A 25,945-nucleotide genomic window follows, 5' to 3' on the forward strand; every position below is an offset into this window, starting at 1 on the left:
CAGGCAGATTTTTTACCACTTGAGCTACAGTAAGTCCAGTGAAATAGCTTAGGTTTATGAGTCATCAGAGGATGGGATGAGTTAGGTAATGTAATTACCCTTTCTTAATAATATGTATATATATATTCACACACATATATATGTATTATATATATATATATATTACACACATATATATAGTGGACTGTATTTTAAAAGTTCTGAGTGTAACATTAAGAGACTTGTTTCAATTCTTTCCTCTATGCCCCAGATTAGACATTGGTAGTTATAGGGAAAGAGATATTAGACAAAGATATTTATTATTGTAAACCTTAATTAAAAAGGTAACAATTAGAAAAAATGAGGTTGTCAACCCTAATATGTATTTATTTGTTCTGTTAAAGAACTCCCTTAATTCAGAAAGCAAAGTATTTACTCAAGTAAGTGTTCTACCTATGAAAACTATGCCTTGCTTTGCACAGTAGTTCCAGTTCCCAGAACAATCCATGTCACACAGAGTGTGCTCAATAAATATTTATGGAATGAATGAAACCGCAGGCTGACACTTTGTGTTTAGAATAGTTGTATACACATGAATATTGCTTGGTAGTACTGTGAATTATTTGATTTGCAACATGTGCAGTTCTGCTAACCTGCAATTTACCAACTGATAGGTCAATATATTAAAATTCTCAACTTGAGGCTTGCATTAGCATTTTTAGAAAAGAATATGTCCAGCGGGGTAGTTTTTATCCAAACATTTAATAAGATTATAATATAGTAATTGTATTTTTAATGCACACGTTGAAAACATTTACAACACAACAATTGAGATTTTACTTCATTTAGATCAAACAGTTTACATAACGTACCAGCTTGGTTTATCTTTTGGCTAAGGATTAAATGCTACACATAATTTTGCTTAAGACTTTCTTTCATGGTATAGTCATTCCACAGTGTGTGAATGCTAAGTCCCTTCAGTCATGTGCGACTCTTTGCGACCCCATGGACTGTAGCCTGCCAGGCTCCTCTGTCCATGGGATTCTCAGGCAAGAACACTGGAGTGGGCTGCTATTTCCTTCTCAGGGGATCTTCCTGAGCCAGAGATCGAACCCACATCTCTTACATCTCCTGCATTAGAAGGCAAGTTCCTTACCACTAGAGCCGCGTGGGAAACCCCCATTCCACAGTATCTGTTGGGAATTGGTTCCAGGATCTGCTGTAGATACCAAAATCCACAGATGCTCACATCCTGTGACGGTGGGCATTGGTATCCTGGGTTCCACAACATGGATTCAACCAACCAGGGATCATAAACAGTATAAGATCTGAGTCTGGTTAAATCTGCTGATGCTAAGCCCACAGATATGGCAAGCTGACTGTACTAAAGCTGGTTGTGAGACCTATTTTTTATTAATATTTCTCCCATCCAACCTCCCTCCCTCCCTTCTTTCCTCCCTGTATTCTCTTCTCCCTCTCTTCCTCCCTTCCTTCTTTCTTCCCTTCCTTCCTCAACTGAATCTTCCTTTTTCCAAGAGAAAAATTTTGATCTCTGAAACAAGAAACAAATACACAGAGTTGGAAATAAAGGTTTTTTTTTTTTTTCTAGATGTTCTAAAAGAGTTTTGAGTATCAGAATAATAATATTATCCTGATTCATACATTCTTAGAAGAAGCACAAATATTTTCTCAAAGAAAGAAAAGGTTATTCATGGGAACCCATTGCAGATGTGTTAGTATCTGAAATATTGAGTAATTGAATTATGGTGGAATTTTTTTAATCATTTGGAACTTTGGCTGATAGTCATGGCATCCTCCATTAAAAAAAAATAGAAATGATTTAGAGGAGAGAAATAGGAATGTATACAAACAAAACAGAAGTAGTATAAACAGTTACAATTCATTTAGCGTTTGCTTCCCTCAGAGATTAAGTATTGCATTTAAAGTCCTTTAAAATACCTATATACTTTATATCGTGATTGAGAGAAGAGACTGATTATTAAAGAAACAAAAGTCAGAGTTAATATTTCCCTTACAATACTAGTATAACATACTTTTGTGCCCAGTATTTTCTTTCTGATGCCAATATCAGGTCTGTTTTGTGCTCATTCCTGACTGTTCTTCGGTGGAAATATATATTCAGTGTTAAGTCCTATAGTCCTTCAGCCTCTTGTTAAGTGGTTAATGATTTGTGAACAAACATTTAAAAGCTAATTAAGGAAGCCTAAAATCCTTGTGAAAAGTTATTCCCTGGTTTGATCCAGTGTTGGTAAGTTGACTCTGGGTAACATCTAGGATGGATGATATTTTGTTCTACAAACATCTGCACAACGTTTTCCAAGGGCCTATTAAGAAAACATCATGAAATGTTGTATTCTGATTGGGTTCTGTGGGTTTGATTCCCAAGATCCATTTTAGGTCATGATGTCTGATAGAATTCTATTTAATAGTTTGTGTTCAAAGTATAAATTTGACTTGAAGTCTGAACCTAGGTGGCTAAGAAAAAACAATTAGGATGGGTTATATATTTCTGTCCTCTATGTGGTATTAAAATTATTACTAAACTTTATATATTTATATTTAAGAGGTTTGATAATAAACTATGTGTGACAAGCAAAAAATTCCTTAAATTTATGAAAGATATACTAATATTAGAAAAAAACTTCAGTTTATGTAGAATTTTTTGAGAAGCAAACACAAAATGATACCATATGTACATAGTAATTTTTATTCCATTAATTACTTGTTTGTCTACCAAACTGTATGCTTTAGTAGAGCATTGGGAAAGAATTAATGTTCCCCAATTTACAGTTTATTTCAATTTTCTGCATAATCTCTGTGACATTTCATTGCAACCCAGGCATGGGTTAAATATTTACAATTTTTATTCCTATTATTTCATAGATGAATTTATATTAACATTCATCACTCCTTCCCTACCTATTATGTATTGCATATTCTCTGATATGAATGCAATTACAGAATTTACATTAGGCTTTATTTGTTGTAGCCTTCAGTGAACTGTTGAATCTGGTAAGTTGGTTGAGAATTCTCATGAATTACCAAGTTGTTGCAATTGTAACACACAGCACATCAATACCTGTGAGTTGATAAACTTGTTATATGAAACTCTCTATTTTCACCTGTCTTCTGATTTATTCCATGAGGCTATTGGGTGGGAGTCAGGTGGTATAAGATTGGTAACCCAGTAACATTTAATTTAATTATGCTTTTTAAAGTTAAAGTTGCTTTTAAAATTACAGATTTTCTAAGCCTTTTACTGATAAAATCATATTTGAAAAATGAGAAATGATCCATTTCTATGTATAACTGTGGATGTTAAGCATACGAATACATTAAGGTAGCTTTCTGAGAAGAAACTGGCACTGCTAACGCTGTAGAGCTGTTTTAGAGAAGAACAAGACGACTATGTCTTGCCATGCAAATTCAGTTGTTCGTGTCTAGTGTAGTGTCTTAAGACAGAAGTAACACTGAGTTCCATGGGTCTTAGGGAACAGGGAGACTTTGAGCAGATATCATTATATTAAAACTGAGCTAGCTACAGAGAAAAAGTATTTCCTTTAAGAGGAAGATAAAATGGAAGTTTAGCGCCTAGATTTGTTGTTAGCCCAGGAGGAATATTGGTACACGCATAATCAAATCTTACATATGTAATTTTATTTCACATATTTCAGTAGCACTGCTTCTAAAAAGCAAGGTGGATTATATTAAAATGTAGAAGTCTGTTATGTTTTTATCAGTTTTTTTAATTCAACCTATTTCTTCTTTAATACATTGGCTGAGAGGGTGGGATTACATTAACATACCTTTTATGTAACTTTTGATATTTGTTTATGATGTAAGTTTTTCTCAATAATATTTGATTAATATGTGAGGGATCTGAAAATAGATTCCTCTTAATACTGAAATTCCTAGAGGAGGGATACAAATCAACCAATAAACCAAAATACTTTTGAAACATTAAAGGTACTTTTAAAAATTTCTGATTTTTGCTTGGTGTATGGGAACCAGGTAGCTCAGTGGTAGAGTCTGCCTGCCAATGCAGGAGATTCAGGTTTGATCCCTGGGTTGGGAAGATCCCTTGGAGAAGGATATGGCAATCCACTCCAATATTCTTGACTGGAGAATCCCATGGACAGAGGAACCTGGCGGGCTGCAGTCCTTGGGATCATAAAAGAGTTGGACACAACTTAGCGCGTAAACAACAGCAACAAGATTTGTATAATACAAGATTTAAACTTCAAATAATTTATGCTCAAACAATTTATGGCACAAATCCTTTGGCCACTATCTTGGCTGACTCTTGGCGTTTTTCAGAATGTCCAGATATAGTGCTTTTCGTAGAACTCTCAGTTTAACTGGGTTATGAACATAAGCATTCCTGATTTGCATTGTATGCAGAATAGACCTTTCATGTCAATGGTAATTTAACACGATGCTTGTTACCACCACAAAGTTTCTATTTCTTCATATTTATGATTTCAGAGGAGGAAAATATAAATAAAATAATATCAGGTGTGTAGGGAAGCATCTTCAAAATACATAATAGAAGAATTATTCTAAAACATTTGTTGTTGTTTAGTCACTCAGTCGTGTCTGAGTCTTTACGACCCCATGGACCGTAGCCCACCAGGCTCCTCTGTGCATGAGATTTCCCAGGCAAGAATACTGGAGTGGGTTGCCATTTCCTTCTCCAGAGGATCTTCCCAACGCAGGAATCAAGTCTGCGTCCCTGCACTGGCAGATGGACTCTTTACCACTGAGCCACCAGGGAAGCCCAGTTGATTACTTCTAGGTAAATAAAATGGATACTCTTATTCTCGTTAGACACAAGAAATAAAATCAATTTTTTAAAAAAATTACATTGTAGAGGAAATTAAAGGTATTATTCTGAAGAGAAATTTATTTCAAATTGCTTTGAAAATACTATAACGAAGAGAAAATGATCACATACAATATCTGGATGTGTAAATTTTTTTTTCTTTGAAGAAGTACAATAGTAATAGTAATATGACTTTGAGGAATTGGCTGTAAATCCTGGAGATTCAGTTTCCAGTGTTGGCAGCTTGAATGCAACACACTATAACACTGTGAGTATTTTATATATTAATATAAAGATAAAGGGAAGAGTAAGTATGCAAACCATTCAAATGAGTGAAATAACTGAACAGAATCTTAGGCTCATTCCATTTTTTAATTTCAAAAACAAAGTAAAAATATACAAAAATTCTTACATTATGTCAGCATCTATTCTAAAATTGAATAGAATTTTGAATAATTCTATTCAAAATTAATCAGTACAAAAACTTTTATTAAAATTGTGTTTTTATATTCCAGTATTAATTTTAAAATTTTGGTAGTTAACTACTTAAAGTGTATGTGCAAATATATATGCATACTATGTGTTCATGTTGGCTTTGCTTCAAAACTAGATTTTATTCAAGTATCGTTATTTTTGGATCATTTATTTTCATACCTATTTTTCCTAAAGGATGCTATTTTTATTCAAATACTTTCCAGTTTATAAAGATATTCTTGTTAAATTGAGTTCATTTTAAGTTGTGTAAGTCTTGTATAAAAGCAGTTTACCCATTTATATATATATATACACACACACACACACACATCCATATGTCTATATATGTTTCATAAAATACATTTTGAAGTCAGATGTAGAGGAGATCATCTTGAAAACCAAACTGAAAAGGATACAGAGCGGAATATAATGGCTATATTAAAAACTGTTTAATTTTCATTCTGATAGGGAAGGTCTATTTTTGGCAGATTCACTCTTTGAAATACCTGTAAGTATGATATAAATGAGCGCATATATAGATATGATTGTAATTACATATATTATTTTCTAACTTTGGGTATAGTTTTCCATATTCAACTCTTTGCGACCCCATGGACAGTAGCCTGCACCAAGCTCCTCCGTCCATGGGATTTTCTAGGCAAGAGTACTGGAGTGGGTTGCCATTTCCTTCTCCATGTAAAACAATATACCACCTTTTATTTTTGGAATCAGTATTTTCGAATAAAATAGCAGCTGTTTAAACTTTAGGTCATTCCCTTGGTGTGGTGGTTTAGTTGATAACCATCAGGAAATTAATGCAGATTTCTATGGCAAAGAAATAAATTACTAGAAGTCCCAGGACTCCATTCTTAAGAAATCTTACCCCAGATCTCCAAATCTTTCCTTACAGTGTAGATTCTTTGCTGTGGAATTATAGGATGAACAGAGCTGTAAGAATCCTGACTTATGGAACTTTAGGGGATAAAATCAATGAAGTAATATAAAGTACCAACAATTCTATCTCAAAGGATACATTTCTTTAAGATTATTGGCCTCTGCCAGAGGCGGTATTGAAGATAAGACTTTCTACCTATTGCTCTTGAAATGCCAACTGCTTTTCATCAATTGCTTCCAGAATGAGCATTCCTTTCACAGCAGTGTGCCATCTGACCGAAGTTTAAGAGGCCAAGGTGACATCTATATTGTATTCCCATGGACAATGCTCCTATTGATTAGATGGTTTGGGAATAGTATTGAATGATAAGAAGTTTCTGCATTGTCAAGCCCTAATTTGATTTACACAGTAACCATTTTGAGGACTAGAATCGTTTTTAAATTTCTTCAGTTTCCAGAAGTTAAACTCTTGTTGCTTTAGAAACACAGTATCCCAATCAGCTGAAATTTTCTCAAGCCCAAGATTTTGCTTATGTTATTTATTAACTGTTATAATTTTAAATAATGATGTCAGTCTGGGTATTTGAAGCACAGAATTAACCCTGAATTTCCTAGCAACTAGGAATGTATTAATTTGAAGGTTATTTCAGAGTAGGTCACCTATGGGATACTAAATCAGATATTAGAGGGCCCAGCTGGACCATCAATGAAAAGAGCTAAACTCTAGCTTCCTATTCAGAGCTTATGTGAACGTGCTGCTGCTGCTAAGTCACTTCAGTCACTTCTTCCTCTTTGCGACCCTAGGGCCTGTCCCCTGCCAAGCTCCTCTGTCCATGGGATTCTCCAGGCAAGAATGCTGGAGTGGGTTGCCATTTCCTCCTCCAGGGGATCTTCCTGACCTGGGATTGAACCCACATCTCTAAAGTTTCTATTCCTGAATTCGCAGCCCGGTTCTTTACCATTAGCACCACCTGGGAAGCCCAATGAAACTGTTAGTTGCTCAGTCATATCCCACACTTTGTGACCCTCCAGACTGTAGCCCTCCAGACTAATCTGTCTGTGGAATTCTCCAGGCAAGAATACTGGAGTGGGTAGCCATTCCCTTCTCCAGGGGATCTCCCCATAGAACAATATAAGAACAAGCCCCACCCAATGATCTGGTAATGTTTAACAAAACAACACTGGTTCTTATTCCTAGGCCTTGGGTGGGACATTCCACTGAAATGGTTCTCTGTACCCCCAAAGACATCAGATAAGAACGACAGTGCTGGCAAGACTCTCCTCTCTTGATTCAGAGAAATTTCCCTAGGAATCAACCATATGTAAGCATCTTGTTGACCAGTCCAGGTTCCATGCACGATACTGGATGCTTGGGGCTAGTGCACTGGGACGACCCAGAGGGATGGTATGGGGAGGGAGGAGGGAGGAGGGTTCAGGTGGGGAACACATGTATACCTGTGGCGGATTCATTTTGATATTTGGCAAAACTAATACAATTTTGTAAAGTTTAAAAATAAAATAAAATAAAAAAAAAAGAAAACCAAAAAAAAAATAAAAAAAATAAAGCCAAGAAATAAAAAAAAAGAAAATATTGGGCTAGTTATATCAGGTTGTCTGTTTGTTATTTTTTTTGCATCAGTCAATTATATTAGTTTTATGCTTTGTGCTTTATATCATAAAAGAATTTCACACTAAAGTGGATAGAAGAAATGGCAATTGTCATTGAATTTGATTCCCCATTTAGTAATTTCCCTAGAAAATCTGGCTCATTATTTTATCAGAGATAAAATCCACTATTGATTTTATAAAACTAGTCATGATTAGAAATTCAAAATTTATTATGATTTAGTGATGATTACTCTAGACATTACTTTGTCAACAAAGGTCCCTCTAGTCAAGGCTATGGTTTTTCCAGTGGTCATGTATGGATGTGAGAGTTGGACTGTGAAGAAAGCTGAGCACCAAAGAATTGATGCTTTTGAACTGTGGTGTTGGAGAAGACTCTTGAGAGTCCCTTGGACTGCAAGGAGATCCAACCAGTCCATCCTAAAGGAGATCAGTCCTGGGTATTCATTGGAAGGACTGATGCTGAAGCTGAAACTCCAATACTTTGGCCACCTGATGCAAAGAGCTGACTCACTCGAAAAGACCCTGATGCTGGGAAAGATTGAGGGCAGGAGGAAAAGGGGATGACAGAGGATGAGATGGTTGGATGGCATCACAGACTCAATGGACATGGGTTTGGGTGGACTCCAGGAGTTGGTGATGGACAGAGGGGCCTAGCATGCTGCGATTCATGGGGTTGCAAAGAGTCGGACATGAATGAGTGACTGAATTGAACTGAACTCTGGGTGTGAACTATATGATATTTTATTGTAATGTTTATAGTTGTGAGCATCTTTGTGGCAGGCAGTCACTGAGAAAGGTTTCTTTGATACTTGAAGAGAATTTAAATTCACTTGGAAAACCATACTAACTTCTTTGAAACTGAGTATTGTAGGCAGAATGTGCTGTGCTGTGCTCAGTCATGAAATGCAGAGTTGTGCGTGACTCTTTGCAATGCTATGGACTGTAGTGCACCAGGCTCCTCTGTCCATGGGATTCTCCAGGCAAGAATACTGGAGTGGGTTGCCATTTCCTCCTCCAGGGGGTACTTGATGACCCATAGATTGAACCTCCATCTCCTGTATTAGCAGGCAGGTTCTTGACCCCTGAGCCACCAGGGAAGCCTGATAGGCAGAATAACAACCCACTAAAAGTCCACACCTGTGAATGTATTTCCTTTATATGTCAAAAGCAAGTTTGCAGGTATGATTAAAGGTAAGGACCTTCAGATGAGAGAGTAGCCTAGATCATCCATGTGGAGCCAGTCCAATCAATGACTCCTTCAAAGTAGAGCAACTTTCCCAGCTTTGGTTGGAGAGAAAGGTGAAAATGGAGAAGGTTCAGGGGGGTGCGGTGTGGCTGGTTTTGAAGTTGGAAGGAGAGATCACAAACCAAAGAGGGTGGGTGGCTTCAGAAGGATGCAAGAGACAGGGAAACAGGTTTTCACTTAAAGCCTGCCGAGACAGGTAACCTGCTCCCACGACATCTTGCTTTTATCCCTGTGGTGTTTTCGTTCTCTCTTCTTTTCTCCTTTTGTTGTTACCTCTACTATTCCTTTAGGCAGAAACAATTTAGAAATACAAAATCAGTGCTGCCCATGTCCAGGACCCCCTGCACAGAAGCAGCACAGGTAGTCACAGTGCAGACGTGTTTCAGTGCCTGAGTTGTGTTGAGCCACGTTCTTAGCTGCCATGGTCAGTTCTGTTAGTGCCTGGATGGGAGGTGATGGCTGACGATTCACTTTGCCTCCAGATGCAGAAAGAATGTCCTACATGTCTAGGAATCCTTGTCTTGCCAACTTAACACTAATTCACTTAAGTCGTGTAAATTGTTTCATTTTATTTCAAAGACAGGAAAAATCATTTGACATTTGTTAGGTGAGCAGGTGTGGGTTGTGAAAGAATTCTTGAAAGTATTAACAAGGGAAGAAAAGAGTTTTTATTTACTTTCTAAGATAGGAAAGGGGCCAGACGCATAGAGTGGCTTTGGCCCTGAAGGTTGGGGGCTTGAGTCTTAACTGAGTTTAAAGGTCAAGGTGCAGGTACAGGGGGTGTGTTTTTATCTATTCTGATTCACAATTGTATCTGGTCTGGCTATGCTTCTGTGAAAAGTGTTCATTGCTTGTTCATATCTCCCTCTTTGCAACCCCATGGACTAAGCCTGCTGGGCTCCTCTGTCCATGGGTTTCTCCAGGCAAGGATACTGGAGTGGGTTGCCATTCCCTTTTCCAGGGGATCTTCCCAACCTTTTTCAGATATTCTGTAACTTTTTGTCTTCAGTAATTTCCCAGTCTTTGGGTTTCTGAAAGAGACTTGACAGTGGCCTTTGACAGGCACTACTCTGTTTTGAATAATGCTATGTGGGTTTACAACTTTTGTATGCAATCAGTTTCATTGAATAGAAAAATACACCTATTTTTATATGACTGGTGTCATAAGATCAAAACCTGTAACCAAGGACCTATGTAGGGATACCCTTTTTTAGAAATGAACGTTAGACTTCTGGTATATGATTTTGCTAGATAATTATGAAACAATGTTCTCTTTAGAAAATACCCTTTATTTCCTAGTTCTGAAATGACTATCTATGGAGATAAATTTAAAATGTCACCATTTTAGATTTCAACTACAGATCAAATATTTGGTCTACTAGTAATTATGCAAATGATGAAAATCAATGCATGTCAAAAATTATGTCTGATTTCTTTTAAGTCTGCTGTAAATGTCATTCCAAAGCAGTAAGGACTCTACTATGGAAAACAAAGCTAACATATAAGTATCATGAGCTCTTAAATTTGTGCACATGTACACACACACACACACATACACACAAGGTTTGAAGGAAACTGTTTCAAATTTGTCTACAAACTAAACATGTTGACAAGACTGTTCAGTGTGTTAAATGACTGTCAACAGTAATTAGTATATATTAAGCCATTAGGTGTTACATCAGGTAGTGGATTGTGTTAAAGACATTTATGACAGTTTCTATTGTGAGCAGAGATGAATGTTGAGCACAGAAAGTTCAACCTTTGCTAAAACATTATCTTGATTTTTGCTTTCGCTTTTCCCAGAATGTGTGTGTTTTATCTGGAAAGTGATGCCTGCTTTTCATTTTAGTGGCATGCTACATTGATGGAATGCCTTGTGATTGAGCATTTATCACTGTACTGATTCTGCAACACTTTAGGTAATGCATAGAAGGAGCCAACTTGCTTCCAAAATCCACTGCTTCTTTATTTAGATTCTTGACATGGTGCTTTTGTTTCCAAATGCAAAACACATTGTTTAGTGAATGTTTTTTTTTTCCCCTTTGTTAATAATGTCATTCCAATGTACCATTTAAGAATAGTAAGTTGTGCTTAATATTTTAACTAATGGCTAAATGCAGAAAATTCAAAAAGTTGTCCTTTACATTACTCTAGCTTAAAAAAATTTTTGTTTTATTGTCATAGCTTTTTATTTAACCAGGAAAACATTTCTATGTTTTTATTCTTGGTTTTCTCATTTTAAGGCACTGTTTTTAAAAATAATTATACTATTGCTACTATTTCTAATAATAGTAATCCTAGTTCACATGTAACATGACACTTTTTATGACCCAGAAGCTGTCCTAAGCACTTTCCATATTTAACTCAGCTTTCAGAAGAGTCCTTTGAGATCATTACTGTTGTTATCCCCATTTAATAGATTAGACTAAGGTAAGAAAAATAAAACTTGCCCTGCTACCGGGGGATAGAGCTTGGATCTGAACCCCAGGATTCTGGCTCCTGGGGCCATGCTATTAACCCCTACAATAAACCCATTAACAAAATTCATTTGAACAAGATGGGCAGAATGTTACTAATTGACAAAGCCATCATAATATTTTTCTTTTATGTTATTTTGAAAAAAATCCTTAATAAATATGAAAGCATTTTGCATGAAATTGTGTGAATTACCCAGTGTCCTTTTATTTCTTAGATATTTTTGTAAGTCTTCTAGTACTATTTATTCTGTGGGTACTGCTTCATCATATAGACTCCATGCTGTTTTGTAAGGAAGGTTATATTTGCTGAAATGTTAAATGATCTTAAACTATATTGACATTTATATCAAATTTCCAGTGAAGTGAAATTCACTTCCCCTATGAAATCCCAATGTGGAATAGACGTCACATCAATTAATACATTAGCACTCTGGGATCAACACCACCTAGGTGAGATAATTCATTCCAGAGGGTTTATATTCACTGTGCGTGCATGAGTGCTCATTAAGTCATGTCTGACTCCTTGCGGCCCCATGGACTGTAGCTCATCAGGCTCCTCTGTCCATGGAATTCTCCAGGCAAGGATAATGGAGTGGGTTGCCAGTTCCTTCTCCAGGGGATCTTCTGGACCCAGGGATCAAACCTGTGTCTCCTGCATTGTCAGGGGGATTCTTTACCACGGAGCCACCTAGGAAGCCCCTATTTTCACTGTAGGGAAACTTAAATGGGTAGAAATGAATTGTGAAAACTGTCATTACATGGAGAGGCTTAACTCCTTAACTCCATTTTCAGCTTAAGAAATTCTGTGGTGGGTGCCTGTATACAAGTGTCTTTGGGAGCATGTTGGGATATCAGCGGCTAAGACCTGGAGGCTCAAACGGTAAAGAATCTGCCTGCAATGTAGGAGACCCAGGTTTGATAGGATACCAGCTGAAGAGCAGGAAGAAAACTAGGACCACATGGTGACCTCCGCAGGGCAAAAGAGCAGAACCGCATGAGCTGTTCCCTCCAAACATAGCTAGGCATTTCTGATATTCATGAGCTTAAGTATGGTTCAGATTCTTAGCAAGGCTGAGAGGGCCAACCTGGTGGGAGCACCCCAGTGACAGACGATCTGAGTAAAAATAATAAATACCTGCACGTCTAACAGGTGGTAATTTTAGACTTGGTCTATAGTACAGACCTGTGACTTGGAAGGTGTTAAAAGGAACATACAAAAACCTGAGCATGATGTTAGTGATTCAGTTAAACTTCCTGCTCTTCAGATGAGAATACGGACTGAAATACCCCAAAGGAAGATTAATAGAAATTAGCAGTGGGCTGAGCAGACAGGGACCCTGATAAAGATAAGGGCAGAGAGTATATGTGTCCTGTTCAGGTATCTATTTATTCTGACCACCGAAATACCAAATCTTTCCTCAGAGCATCGTCATCCTACTAAGTTCCAGTCACCGCTAATATTGCACTAAGGAGAACAGAATTGTACACTCAAGGGATGTGTTTCAGAAGTCACATCTAAAGCAACAACATTTAGACTATTAATAAAGGTCACAGGATTATGCATCTACTCAAGCCCTGGTTAAAAAATTAATACTTTGGGTAGGAAAAAAAAAGTATGGCTCAAATATTTGATGGTTAATTTTATTATAATTTAATTATTTATTATAATTGTATACATTATCTAAAACATTAAAATATTTATTATAATTATTAATTTTAAAATAGATTAAACATTTGAAATAAGAGTAGATATAAATTAAGAGAAATGCTATGACATTGTTTTTAATATAATATATTTTCCCCCTAAAACAGATTCCAGTGTATTGATTCATTTTGGTGGGGCTCATCTTGCTGAAGACCACAGAGAAAAGGTCAGTTCTCTGCAAAATTACTTTCATTATGTTGTCCCTGAAGGTACAAGACAAGTTAATTTAAAATTGCAATTATATCTTCACACCAAATATATCTGAATTAAAAATAAAAAGGAGGATTTTTTTTTAGTTAACATTTTAAGCAAGTGAAATTAACTTAAATTTCATTAAGGCTGTCTTTTTATTTTAAGTAAATATCCAATAGGAATTTGGTTATATGAACTAAAAATATAATAGTTTTGAGATAGCTGTAAGTTTAAATAACTGATCTTAATGAAAAATTAAGAAGTCAGTGAGAATGCTTTTTAAGCTTTATTGTGTACGCTGTTGCTGCTAAGTCACTTCAGTCGTGTCCGACTCTGTGCGACCCCATAGACGGCAGCCCACCAGGCTCTCCCATCCCTGGGATTCTCCAGGCAAGAACACTGGAGTGGGTTGCCATTTCCTTCTCCAATGCATGAAAGTGAAAAGTTAAAGTGAAGTCGCTCAGTCTTGTCGGACTCTTAGTGACCCCATGGACTGCAGCCTACCAGGCTCCCCTGTCCATAGGATTTTCCAGGCAAGAGTACTGGAGTGGGGTGCCATTGCCTTCTCCTTTATTGTGTATAAATGACCTATAATTTTTAAATTGCATATGTTTAAAGTATACTTTTTGATGAGTCTGGACCTATATACACAACTATGGTACCAATCACCATGATCAACGTGCTACGTATATTCATCACTTTCAGAAATTTCCTTGTCCTTTTATGGTTTTTGTTCTTTGGTTTTGTTTTTGTGAGAAGAACACTTAACACCAGCTCTACTAATAACATATTTTAAAGTGCTACTGCTGCTGCTAAGTCTCTTCAGTCGTGTCCAACTCTGTGCAACCCCATAGACGGAAGCCCGCCAGGCTCCCCCGTCCCTGGGATTCTCCAGGCAAGAACACTGGAGTGGGTTGCCATTTCCTTCTCCAATGCAGGAAAGTGAAAAGTGAAAGTGAAGTCGCTCAGTCATGTCCGACTCTGTGCAACCCCATGGACTGCAGCCTACCAGGCTCCTCCATCCATAGGATTTTCCAGGCAAGAGTACTGGAGTGAGGTGCCATTGCCTTCTCTGATTTTAAAGTGCACATTGATATTGAAGTTGCCCAGTCATGTCCAATTCTTTGCGACCCCATGGACTGTAGCCTACCAGGCTCCTCCATCCATGGAATTTTCCTGGCAAGATTACTGGAGTGGGTTATTAACTATAGATAATATGTTGTAAAGCAGATTTCTAGAACTTATTTCTTTTGCATAAGTGAAGCTTTATACCCACTGAGCAACAATTACCCATTTATTGCAAATTAATTTCATAAAAATATAACATCTATTTTTAAATAGGCAGACAACTACATTTACAGTTGAAACAATAATCTTGTTGATTACACAGTAGAACTCTATCTCATTTTAATTTACCATTTGCCATTAATAGTTCTTCTATAATATCATGTTTTAGGAAATTTTCTCCATAGCAGATTTAGAGAAAAAAGAGGAAAAAGATTTGTTGGATTCTATTATGTGCTGAAAGTGAAAGCCTGTCACTAAGTTGTGTCCAAATCTTGTGACCCCACGGACTGTAGTTCTCCGGTCTCCTTTGTCCATGGGATTTCCTAGCAAGAATAATGGAGAGTGTTGCCATTTTCTTTTCCAGGGGATCTTCTCTACCCAGGGACTAAACCCACTAAATCCTGCTTAGCAATCCGATTCTTTACCACTGAGTCACCAGGGAAGCCCCCTATTATGTGCTAATGTCTTACATATATTGCCTCAGTTATCACAGTGGAAATGGAAGCTCAGAGATTAAACAGTTTACCCAAATCACAAATATACTAAAGGGATTTCTAGAGATTTTTATTTCAGTCTGTCACATTCCACATGTGTGCTCTGAGTCGCCATCTGAGACAGTTTCTCCTGGGTCACTCCTACTGGCAGTGGTCACACAGCCACCTATGTGCTTGTCTCCAACTGTCTGTCCAGGTTTCTGAGCCTATCACAGAGAAGCTCCAACCAGGCTGCCTGCCATGCAGCACAGCTGCTGAAGCTTGAAAGTACGCAGGAATCTCTAATCAACAGCACAACTGTGCACAATTCCATGCAGCAGCTCACAACCTGAGATCATTGTGAAGTCTTTTCTCTGTTTCATTTCCAAGAGCATCCAGAGAGTTACAAAGACATGCAAGATTATCAGATATTAACCTACACACTCCCTCACCAGCCAACCAGTTTAGGAAACAAAATGATCTCCAGTCCCTGGAGAAAATTCCTGATTACAATTACATTCCTGTATTGTAGTATTTATATTTTCCAATAACCATAGCAGAGATGCAGTGGTGGTTAAGGGAAAACAGGAGGGAGAAATTAAGATTCTCTAGGGATCAATTTCATCAAATGTTAGTGAGGTCAGATATTGAGTAATCACACTATAGGAAAATATGATATCAATAAGCAGAAACCTCCTACAAACCAACTACATTTGATCCCCCTAATGGAAAATTAATCATACATGGGGGCCTAGTGCTGATAAGCAAACAGCATATATTGTTACTGTATCAGAGAGTGGCATTGATACACTACTGTCTACTTAAAAAGCCTGGATGGATATTCAGTGGTAGCTGCCATTATCACTAGATAACATTTCTTTGCCACTCACTGTTCTAAACCTTGTAATTGCCCTTTTTAAATAATCTCTCTTACTTAGCATAATGTTTTGAGGTTTATTGGTATTGTTGCATGTATCATTGGAGAAGGCGATGACACCCCACTCCAGTACTCTTGCCTGGAAAATCCCATGGGTGGAGGAGCCTGGTAGGCTGCAGTCCATGGGGTCGCTAAGAGTCGGACACAACTGAGCGACTTCACTTTCACTTTTCACTTTCACGCATTGGAGAAGGAAATGGCAACCCACTCCAGTGTTCTTGCCTGGAGAATCCCAGGGACAGGGGAGCCTGGTGGGCTGCTGTCTATGGGGTCGCACAGAGTCAGACACGACTGAAGTGACTTAGCAGCAGCAGCAGTAGCAGCAGCATGTATCATTAGTTCATTCCTTTTTATTCTTGAGAATTCTATCATATGGACATATCACATTTCGTTTGTCTATTTACACGTTGGAGCACATTTGGATTGTTTCCAGTTTTGAACTATTTCAAGTAACATTGCTCTGAATATTTAAGTACAAATCTTTGCACAGGTGTGTTTTTCTAACCCATCAAGAAGTGAAATTCTGAGATCATCTTATAACTTTTTAAGAAACCGAAAGACGTCTTTTTCCAAATTAGCTGTAACTTTTTGCATTCTTAACAGCAGTGTAAAAAGATTTTCAGTTTCCTTACATCCTCATGAATATCTTAGGGCTGTAAGTCATTTCCTTTTTAGCATTATAATAGTTATGTGAAGGTATCACACTGTGGTTTGAGCTGTCGATTCCATTATAAATAATAGCCTTGAGGTTCTCTTCACTACATATTTATCCTTTGTATATCTTATTAGGTGAAGTGTCTGTTCAGATATTTTTGTCCATTTTTTTATTAGATTGTGGTCCAATGGTGATGGTTGAGCTGTATAGTTTATTATATATTCTGGACAGAAGTCTTTTATAAGAAATATGCTTTGCAAATACTTGGCTTTTCTGTGGACTTTTTGTTTTTTTAATGATGTCTTCTGAAGAGCAAGATATATACATTTTTATGGTCTAGTTTACCTTTCTTTTCCTTTTAGTGCACTTAAATGTAGGTCTGTGATGCATTGCAAGCTTGTGTGTGTGTGTATGTTGTAAGGTTAAGGGGTAAAAGTTGTTTCTTTTCCCCACCATGTGGATTTCCAATTGCTCTAGAGCCCTTTTTTTTTGAAAACATATTCTTTCTCCATTGAATTACCTTGGTGCTTTTGTTGAAAATCAATTTTATATATGTGGCTTCTTTATTCTGTTTCATTTATTGACTATCTCCCCTTATATTAATACAATACTACATACCTTTCAAGTAAATTGTGATATCAGCTAGTGTCTTCAGTGCCATTCTTTTAAAAAATCATTTGTATATTCTAGATTCTTTACATTTCCAGTTAGCATATATGTGTGTGTATGTGTGTTTAGTTGCTAAGTTGTGTCCAATTCTTTGTAACCTTTTGGACTATAGCCTGCCAGGCTCATCTATCCATAGGATTTCCCAGGCAAGAATACTGGAATGGGTTGCCATTTCCTTCTCTATGAGATCTTCTGACCCAGGGATCAAACTCACATCTCCTGCATTGTAGGCAAATTCTTTACCAACTGAGCCATCAGGGATATATATATATATATATATATATATATACACACACACACACACACATACATAAATGTATGTAAAACACAAAAACCTTCATATGGATATTTATAGCAGCTTTATTCATAATTGCTAAAATTTGCAAGAAATCAAAATGTTCTTTAGTAGATGAATGACTAAACTGTGGAACATTCAAACAGTAAAATATTATTCAGTGCTAAAAGAGAAATGAGTTACCATGAAAAGACATACAGAAAAACTTAAATACATATCACTTTTGAGTTCTTATGGAGGTTTTATTACATAGGTATGTTTAAGTCATTCATTAACATAACAAAAAACAATTTTTATCACTGATCATTTAGGAAATTCAAAGGATTTTAAAAGTTCTGTGTCAGAAACTGGGACAGAGACGAAATATGTACTTCTTAATATAAATCATAATATCACATTACTTTCTGAAGGTCAAAGTCAAATTAAATCAGCTCTAAATGTAAGGTTTGTGTCTCCCCTGAAGCATCATGCTCAACTCAGATGATCTCAGACTTCACAGAGACTCCAAGTATTTTCTGAGACTCATGATTGTAGCTCAAGGATGTACTAGATACATATTACAAAGACTGGTAGCCTTGGGAACATGTGATCTTCCATGAGACCTAGATATTCAGGAAGACTTATCTGTTAAACTTTTAACCATAAAAATACAGTTACATGGCAGAAATATAGGTCTCTGAAAATTTCCTTATGACCTGAATTAGTATAGTTTCCAAAACTTTCAGTTCAGTTCAGTCACTTAGTCATATCTGACTCTTTGCCACCTCATGGACCACAGCACGCTAGGCCTCCCTATCTATCACCAACTCCTAGAGTTCACCCAAACTCATGTCCATTGAGTCTGTGATGCCATCCAACCATCTCATCCTCTGTAATCCGCTTCTCCTCCTGCCCTCAGTCTTTCCCAGCATCAGGGTCTTTTCAAATGTGTCAGTTCTTCGCATCAGGTGGCCAAAGTATTGGAGTTTCAGCTTCAACATCAGTCCTTCCAATGAATACCCAGGACTGATCTCCTTTAGGATGGACTGGTTGGATCTCCTCGCTGTCCAAGGGACTCTCAAAAGTCTTCTCCAACACCACAGTTCAAAAGCATCAATTCTTTGGTGCTCAGCTTTCTTTATAGTCCAGCTCTCACATCCATACATGACCACTGGAAAAACCATAGCCTTGACTAGACGGACCTTTGTTGGCAAAGTTTAGTGCTTTGCTGATGGCTCAGTTGTAAAGAATGTGCCTGACAGTACATGAGACCCAGGTTAAATCCCTAGGTTGCCCCTGGAGAAGGAAATGGCAAAGAGTAGGACATGACCTTAGTGACTAAACAACAGAAAGCTCCAACACATTAAGCCTCTTGATCAAGACTCTGCCAGATACCTTAGTCTCATTACCTTGCTCCCTAAATGTCCATCTTCTAACTTCCATTTTCAGTGCACCATTTTTTTTTATGTTTTAGTATTTAGTTTTATAACCATTAAAAATTGAAGAATAGTTAATTTACAATGTTGTCTTAGTTTCAGGTATACAGCAGAGTGACTGTTTTATATATATATATATATATATATATGTATATTATTTTTCAGATTCTTTTTCATCATGGCTATTATAAGACATTGACTACAGTTTCCTGTGCTATACAGTAGATTCTTGCTGCTTATCTATGTTATATATAGCAGTGTATATATGTTAATCTCAAACTCCTAATTTATCCCCGCTTTCCCCTTTGTTAGCCATAAATTTGTTTTTTGTGTCTGTGAGTTTTATTTTTGTTTTGTATATGAGTTCATTTATATAAGGTTTTAGATTCCACATATACATGATGTCATATGATATTTGTCTTTGTCTGAGTTACTTAATGTGATAATTTCTAGGTCCATCCATATTGCTAGAGATGACATTATTTAATTCTTTTCTATGGCTGAGTAACATTCCATTGTGTATGTGTGTGTGTATGTGTGAGATCTTATCCATTCATCTGTTGATGGACATTTAGGTTTCTTCCATGTCTTGCTGTTGTAAATAGTGCTACTTTGAACATTGGGGTGTAGGTATGTTTTCAAATTAGAGTTTTCTCCACATATATGCCCAGGAATGGATTACAGGATTATATGGGTAACCCTATTTTTAGTTTTTTAAGGAACCTCTATACAGTTCTCCATAGTGGGTATACCAATTTATATTCCCACCAACAGTGTAGGAGGGTTCCCTTTTCTCCACACCCTCTCCAGCATTTATTACTTTTAGATTTTTCAATGATGATCATTCTGACTGGTGTCAAGTGACTCCTCAATGTAGTTTGATTTGCATTTCTCCAATAATTAGTGATATTGAGTATCTTTTCATGTACCTTGATCAGCTGTATGTCTTTTTTGGATAAATGTTTATTTAGATCTTCTGCCCACTTTTTTGATTTAGTTTTTTTTTTTTTAATAATAAGTTTTAAGAGCTGTTTATATATTTTGGAAATTAACCCACTTTTCATTGCATTATCTACAAATACTTTCTCCCTGTCTGTAAGTTGTCTTTTCATTTTGTTTATGGTTTCCTTTGCTTTGTGAAAGCTTTACTTAGGTCCCATTTGTTTATTATTGTTTTTATTTCCATTTTTCTAGAAGACAGATTTAAAAAATTGCTGTGATTTATATCAAAGAGTGTTCTTCCTGTGCTTTTATCTAGGAGTTTTTTTTTAGTATCTAGTTTTACATTCGGAGAAGGCAATGGCACCCCACTCCAGTACTCTTGCCTGGAAAATCCCATGGGCAGAGGAGCCTGGTAGGCCGCAGTCCATGGGGTTGCTAAGAGTCGGACAAGACTGAGCGACTTCACTTTCACTTTTCACTTTCATGCATTGGAGAAGGAAATGGCAACCCACTCCAGTGTTCTTGCCTGGAGAATCCCAGGGACAGGGGAGCCTGGTGGGCTGCCGTCTATGGGGTCGCACAGAGTCAGGCACGACTGAAGTGACTTAGCAGCAGCAGTTTTACATTTAGATCTTTAATTCATTTTGAGTTTATTTTTGTATATAATATTAAAGATTATTCTAATTTCATTCTTTTAAATGAATGTTCAGTATTTCCAGGACCACTTATTGAAGAGACTATTTTTTGTCCAGTATGTATTCTTGCCTTCTTTATTGTTGATTAATTGACCATAAGTTTGTGTGAACTTCCTGGCTTTGTATCCTGTTCTGTTGATCTATATTCTGTTTTTATGAGAGTGCCATACTGTTTTAATTTCTGTGGTTTTGAAGTATAGTCTGAAGTCACAGTGCCTGATTCCTCCAGCTCCATTCTTTTTAAGATTGTTTTGACTTTTGGTATATTTTGTGTTTCCATACAGTCTTTTTACATTTTTTTGTTCTAGTTCTGTGAAAAATGCCCATTAGTTATTTCTTAGGCAGAACATTGAATCTGTAGATTATGTTGGGTAATATGGCCATTTAATCAATATCAATTCTTCCAATCCAAGAATACAGTACATCTCTCCATCTGTTTGTGTTATCTTCAGTTTCTTTCGTTGGTGTCATAGTTTTCAGAGTACAGATCTTTTGCCTCCTTAGGTATGTTTACTCTTGGGCATTTTATTCTTTTTGATGTCATGGTAAATAGGGTTTGTTCCTCAGTTTCTCTTTCTGATACTTTGTAGTTAGTGTATAGAAATGTAACAGGTTTCTGTATATTAATTCTGTATCCAGAAATTTTACTGAATCATTGATGAACTCTAGTAGTTTTCTGGTAGCATCTTTAGGATTTTCTGTGTATAGCATCATGTCATCTGTGAACAGTAACAGTTTCACTTATGTTCCAGCTTAAATTCTTTATTTCTTTTTCTTCTCTGATTGTGGTGGCTGGGACTTCCAAAACTATGTTGAATAGAAATGGTGAAAACGGACATCCCTGTCCTATTCCCAATATTAGAGGAAAATGCTTTCATCTTTTCACCATTGACTAGGACATTAGATGTGTGTTTGTTATATGTAGCCTTTATTATGTTGAGGTAGGTCCCCTCTATGCCTACTTTCTCGACAGTTTTTATCATAAATGGATGTTGAAGTTTGTCAAAAGCTTTTTCTGCATCTATTGAGATGATTGTATGGGTTTTACTTTTTAATTTTTTTATAGGGTGCATCACATTGATTACTTTGCAAATATTGAAAAATCCTTGCACCCTCCCCCCCAGGATAAACCAACTGGATCATGATGTATTATTCTTTTTCATGTACTGTTGCAATCAGTTTGCTTGTATTTTGGTGAGGATTTTTACATCAGTGTTCATCAGTGATTTTGCAGTGTACCAATCTTAACACTATTCTGACACTACTACGCTCACACACTTCAGAACCTTTTATTCTATCCCCTCCACTTTTCCAGAGGGAAATCATGCCTTAGCAGGTCTCACAGCATAGAAGAGCCAGGCAGAAAACAAGCACTCTGTGGAGGTAGATAGCCATGTCCCTCTCAAAAGAGAAAAATGGTCTCTAAGAGAATTATACTAATTTATTCCTATCTCTGTGGAGAAGCAGTTGAGCAGAGGAAGGCTAAGAATGTTTTGCTAACAAAACTCTATGTAGAAGTAGTCATTAGGATTGGGAACGCAGCATTCTTTTTCTAACAGGATTCATGGTCACACAGATTCCCACAAATAATTGCATTCTCACCTCTCTTTGCGAAACACTGCCAATATTCAGTTCTGGGTAAATCCCACTGTCAACATTTTTGGTTTGCATCTTCAGCCTGGAAAAATTTGCTAGGAAAAATGTGTCATGAATACATTAATCCATTATGTATATCTGTTTGCCATGGTTATACTGAAATATGTCAGAACTGTGCTTATTGTTAATTGTGGAGCACACTCAGAGTTCTTTCTTCTCTTGACTGATCTCTTCTATAGAGCTGGTACTTGTCTTATCTTCCAGTGTTAGTTTACTCCATCAGTCATTGCAAGTGTGCTCCATGTCCTCAGGTATCCAGTTATTGCCACGCTAACCTTAGATGGCTCTTTATTTCCTCTAAGACTTTTCACTCTGACCCTTTTCTTCCTCTCTCAGAGAAAAATTTCCTCCTCTTTGCAAAGTCAATACCTCCATATACATTTGTCTATAGAAGATAACCATTCTTATGTGCTAAATTTGTATCTCTCTATGCCATTGTCTATTTTTGACATAAATGGTGATTTATTACATAACCTCATTTTTTCTTAATCTTTCCCTGTCAGTAGTGCTTGCTGTTGCTGCTGCTGTTTCTGTCTAAATATCCTAAAAAATCTTCAGAAGACAAAACACTGGGATATGCCCTAGAGATTTTTCTTTTCCTTTTCTTTAATGTGAACATCTTATATACTATGTTAAGTTTAAATGTGCTTAAAACCTTATCATAAATGAAGAATAATGTATGAATTCTTAATTCACAAAAAGCTCTGGTTGTTAATCACTTGAGATGTAAAAGTACCCACAGGTTATATTTCTTTTTTTGCTTTCTGTGTCACTGCGGCCCTGTTGTTCCCAGCCTTGTTAAAAAAGCTCTGTGCTTTTGATAATCAGTTTCAACCATCTCTCCCTACTGCAGTGGTTCATTAAAAACATGCTTCTGGCAACCTGTAAGCCCAACTACAATGCAAAGTTTTATTGTTCTTCAACAGAGAGACAGAAAGTGATTCCAGCACAGAGGAAGGCAGAGCTAAGTTGTAGGGAGAGAATGAGAGTGGGAGCTAGGGCATAGCTGGAGGGAACATGTGGGTTCCTGGCTAATGTCATCAGATAGTCCTGAAGTCAGATCCCTTTATCTTTCCAGGTATATGAATTAATAAATTCACTGTATTTGTCAAGACAAATTTGAGTTGGTTTTCTGACACTTGGAAATACAGTGTGCTGAGAAACAGAAACATTGGTAGAGAGAAGAAATTTCGGTAACTGAAAAGACCCTGGTCAAATGTGGAATCAGTTCAGTCAAGGCAGAATTGATGGAGGAGTATCTTTCCCTCAGATCAGAAAGTTAATGATCTTTCTTATGAGGAGCAAAGCAACTGTTTATACTGATGGCTGTTGTATCTCTGGAACTAGATACTGGGCTGAATAACATTAGGAATTAGGAAACTTCTCTAATGCTTGCTGCCTGCAGGAAAGTATTGGAGGAAAAGAGATCTAACCTTTGGTCTTGATTTACCTGACTAAATGAAGAGTGTGGTTACAACTTTGATGGCCAGCAGTCCATGATGACTGAGCATTGGATAATCATGCATAACAGTGTAACAGAGTGGGGCAGTCCACAGCCCTTAACATGAGGTCCTTCAGGGGCGCCATTACCAGACAACCTAGTAATAGACAAATTGTACATTAAGATAGTTTGGTATTTCCAAAAACCGGTATAGGGATATAACTTGTTCTGACTAGTTACTTATTTTATAAGGTGCTGAAATATATATTGGAAGAGAGAGGTTCTCTTGTGTTTTGAGATTGTGATCATGAGTCATGAAAGTCTGCAAACAGAGGAACTTCCTCTGCCACTATTAATCAGTGAGTTAATACTACTGTAGACAGAGGGGAACATAAGCAAAAAGTATCACAGCATAAATGTCTATGGTACTTTTTGGGTAATTGTCTCTACCCACAAATCCGTCTCAGAAATCCCTTCCTGGAGTCTCTTCTAAGTGGTCCATCAGCTTCTTTAGTCAACAAATGATTTAACCTATAATGGTTTTATAGTAATATAGAACATAAATAACATGGCTTGAGAATTTGAGCTGAGCCCATTGACAGCTTCTGTTTGGTAGTCAGGTCCAAGAGATGTAGCAGAAATCTAGATAGTAGGAGATCCTTGATCTGAAGGATCTGGTGGTTGTTGACATGTGACAAGTGTAATAGAGGCAAAGGTAATCTTTCAAGATTTATCCTTTAGAAAATTGTCATAACATGACTCATGCTGCCAAAACAAGATATTTACCAAGGTGTTAATGAAGTATTTAGCACCCTTTTTAATTCTGGTGCCCTTGTGTAGTGCACGACCTTTACAACTGAACATTCTGGAATTGGTTAAGAAATGTGAAGCCACATGGACATGGAAATTGGAAATCAGCCTTGGCTGAAGCATAGTGTTTTGGGGGAACACTAAGTAGCTCAGTGCTGGAGAAGGCAATGGCACCCCACTCCAGTACTCTTGCCTGGAAAATCCCATGGACGGAGGGGCCTGGTGGGCTGCAGTCCATGGGGCCACTAGGAGTTGGACACAACTGAGCGACTTCACTTTCACTTTTCACTTTCATGCATTGGAGAAGGAAATGGCAACCCACTCTGGTGTTCTTGCCTGGAGAATCCCAGGGATGGGGGAGCCTGGTGGGCTGCCATCTATGGGGTTGCAGAGTCGGACATGACTGAAGCGACTTAGCAGCAGCAGCAAGTAACTCAGTGCAATTTTTCTTGTTGTTCAGTCGTCAAGTCATGTCTGGCTCTTTGCATTCCCATGGACTGCAGCACACCAGGCTTCCCTGTCCCTCATCATCTCCTGGAGTTTGTCCAAGTTCATGTGCATTGAACCAGTGATGCCATCCAACCATCTCATCCTTTGTCACCCTCTTTTCCTTCTGCCTTCAATCATTCCTAGCATCAGAGTCTTTTCTAATGAGTCAGCTGTTTGTTTAAAATAAACTTTAAGTTTATAAAATTAAAATATTAATTATTAATTAAAAATAAAATATTATAAAATTTATAAAAAGACATATATGAACATAGTTACATATACTTAGAAAAATAAGATAAAATTATATATGAATGTTAGTGATATGAGCTATCATAATAGACAACTTGGAAAGAAAAGGAAAAAAAAACAGTTATATTGCAGTTGTCAAGCCTGAGACCTGATTCAATGCCAGACTTTACTAAATGATGTCAAAATTATAGGCATCCAAAAAGCACGTATGAAATGAGGTCTGCAAAGTCAAGGGTAGCTTACCGGGCCATATATTCTCACATTAGATGTGTCTTTTTGGCCCAGGGTATTTGAAGTCTTAGGTGCAGTTTGTGGCATTCCTCTAACTGTAGGGAGAGTTTCAGCTCTACCAGTTTATAGCCCAGAGTTGTATAGCTTAGGTGACACTGAGAACATCCAGTTAGCAAGGCAAATATGGCATCTGCTTTGACCCCTTCCCAGTATTGTTCCCATCTTCCACAGGAAGAGAGTGGATCTGACCTATTGCTTAAAC

General features: G+C 37.1%; 1 long non-coding RNA gene across 2 annotated transcripts in view; it reads left to right on the forward strand.

Moving 5' to 3' along the window:
* The first annotated feature begins 8,893 nt into the window (after nucleotides 1–8,893).
* Nucleotides 8,894–25,945, forward strand: part of LOC123333577 — a 33,929-nt gene continuing 16,877 nt past the window's right edge. The window contains exons 1-2 of one of the 2 annotated variants that reach the window (XR_006550955.2): nucleotides 8,894–9,118; nucleotides 13,355–13,413. This is a non-coding gene — a long non-coding RNA (uncharacterized LOC123333577). The other variant, XR_006550954.2, reaches the window with a different exon arrangement.

The sequence above is a fragment of the Bubalus bubalis genome, chromosome 5, assembly GCF_019923935.1.
Source record: "Bubalus bubalis isolate 160015118507 breed Murrah chromosome 5, NDDB_SH_1, whole genome shotgun sequence".
NCBI classification, from domain to species: Eukaryota; Metazoa; Chordata; class Mammalia; order Artiodactyla; family Bovidae; genus Bubalus; species Bubalus bubalis.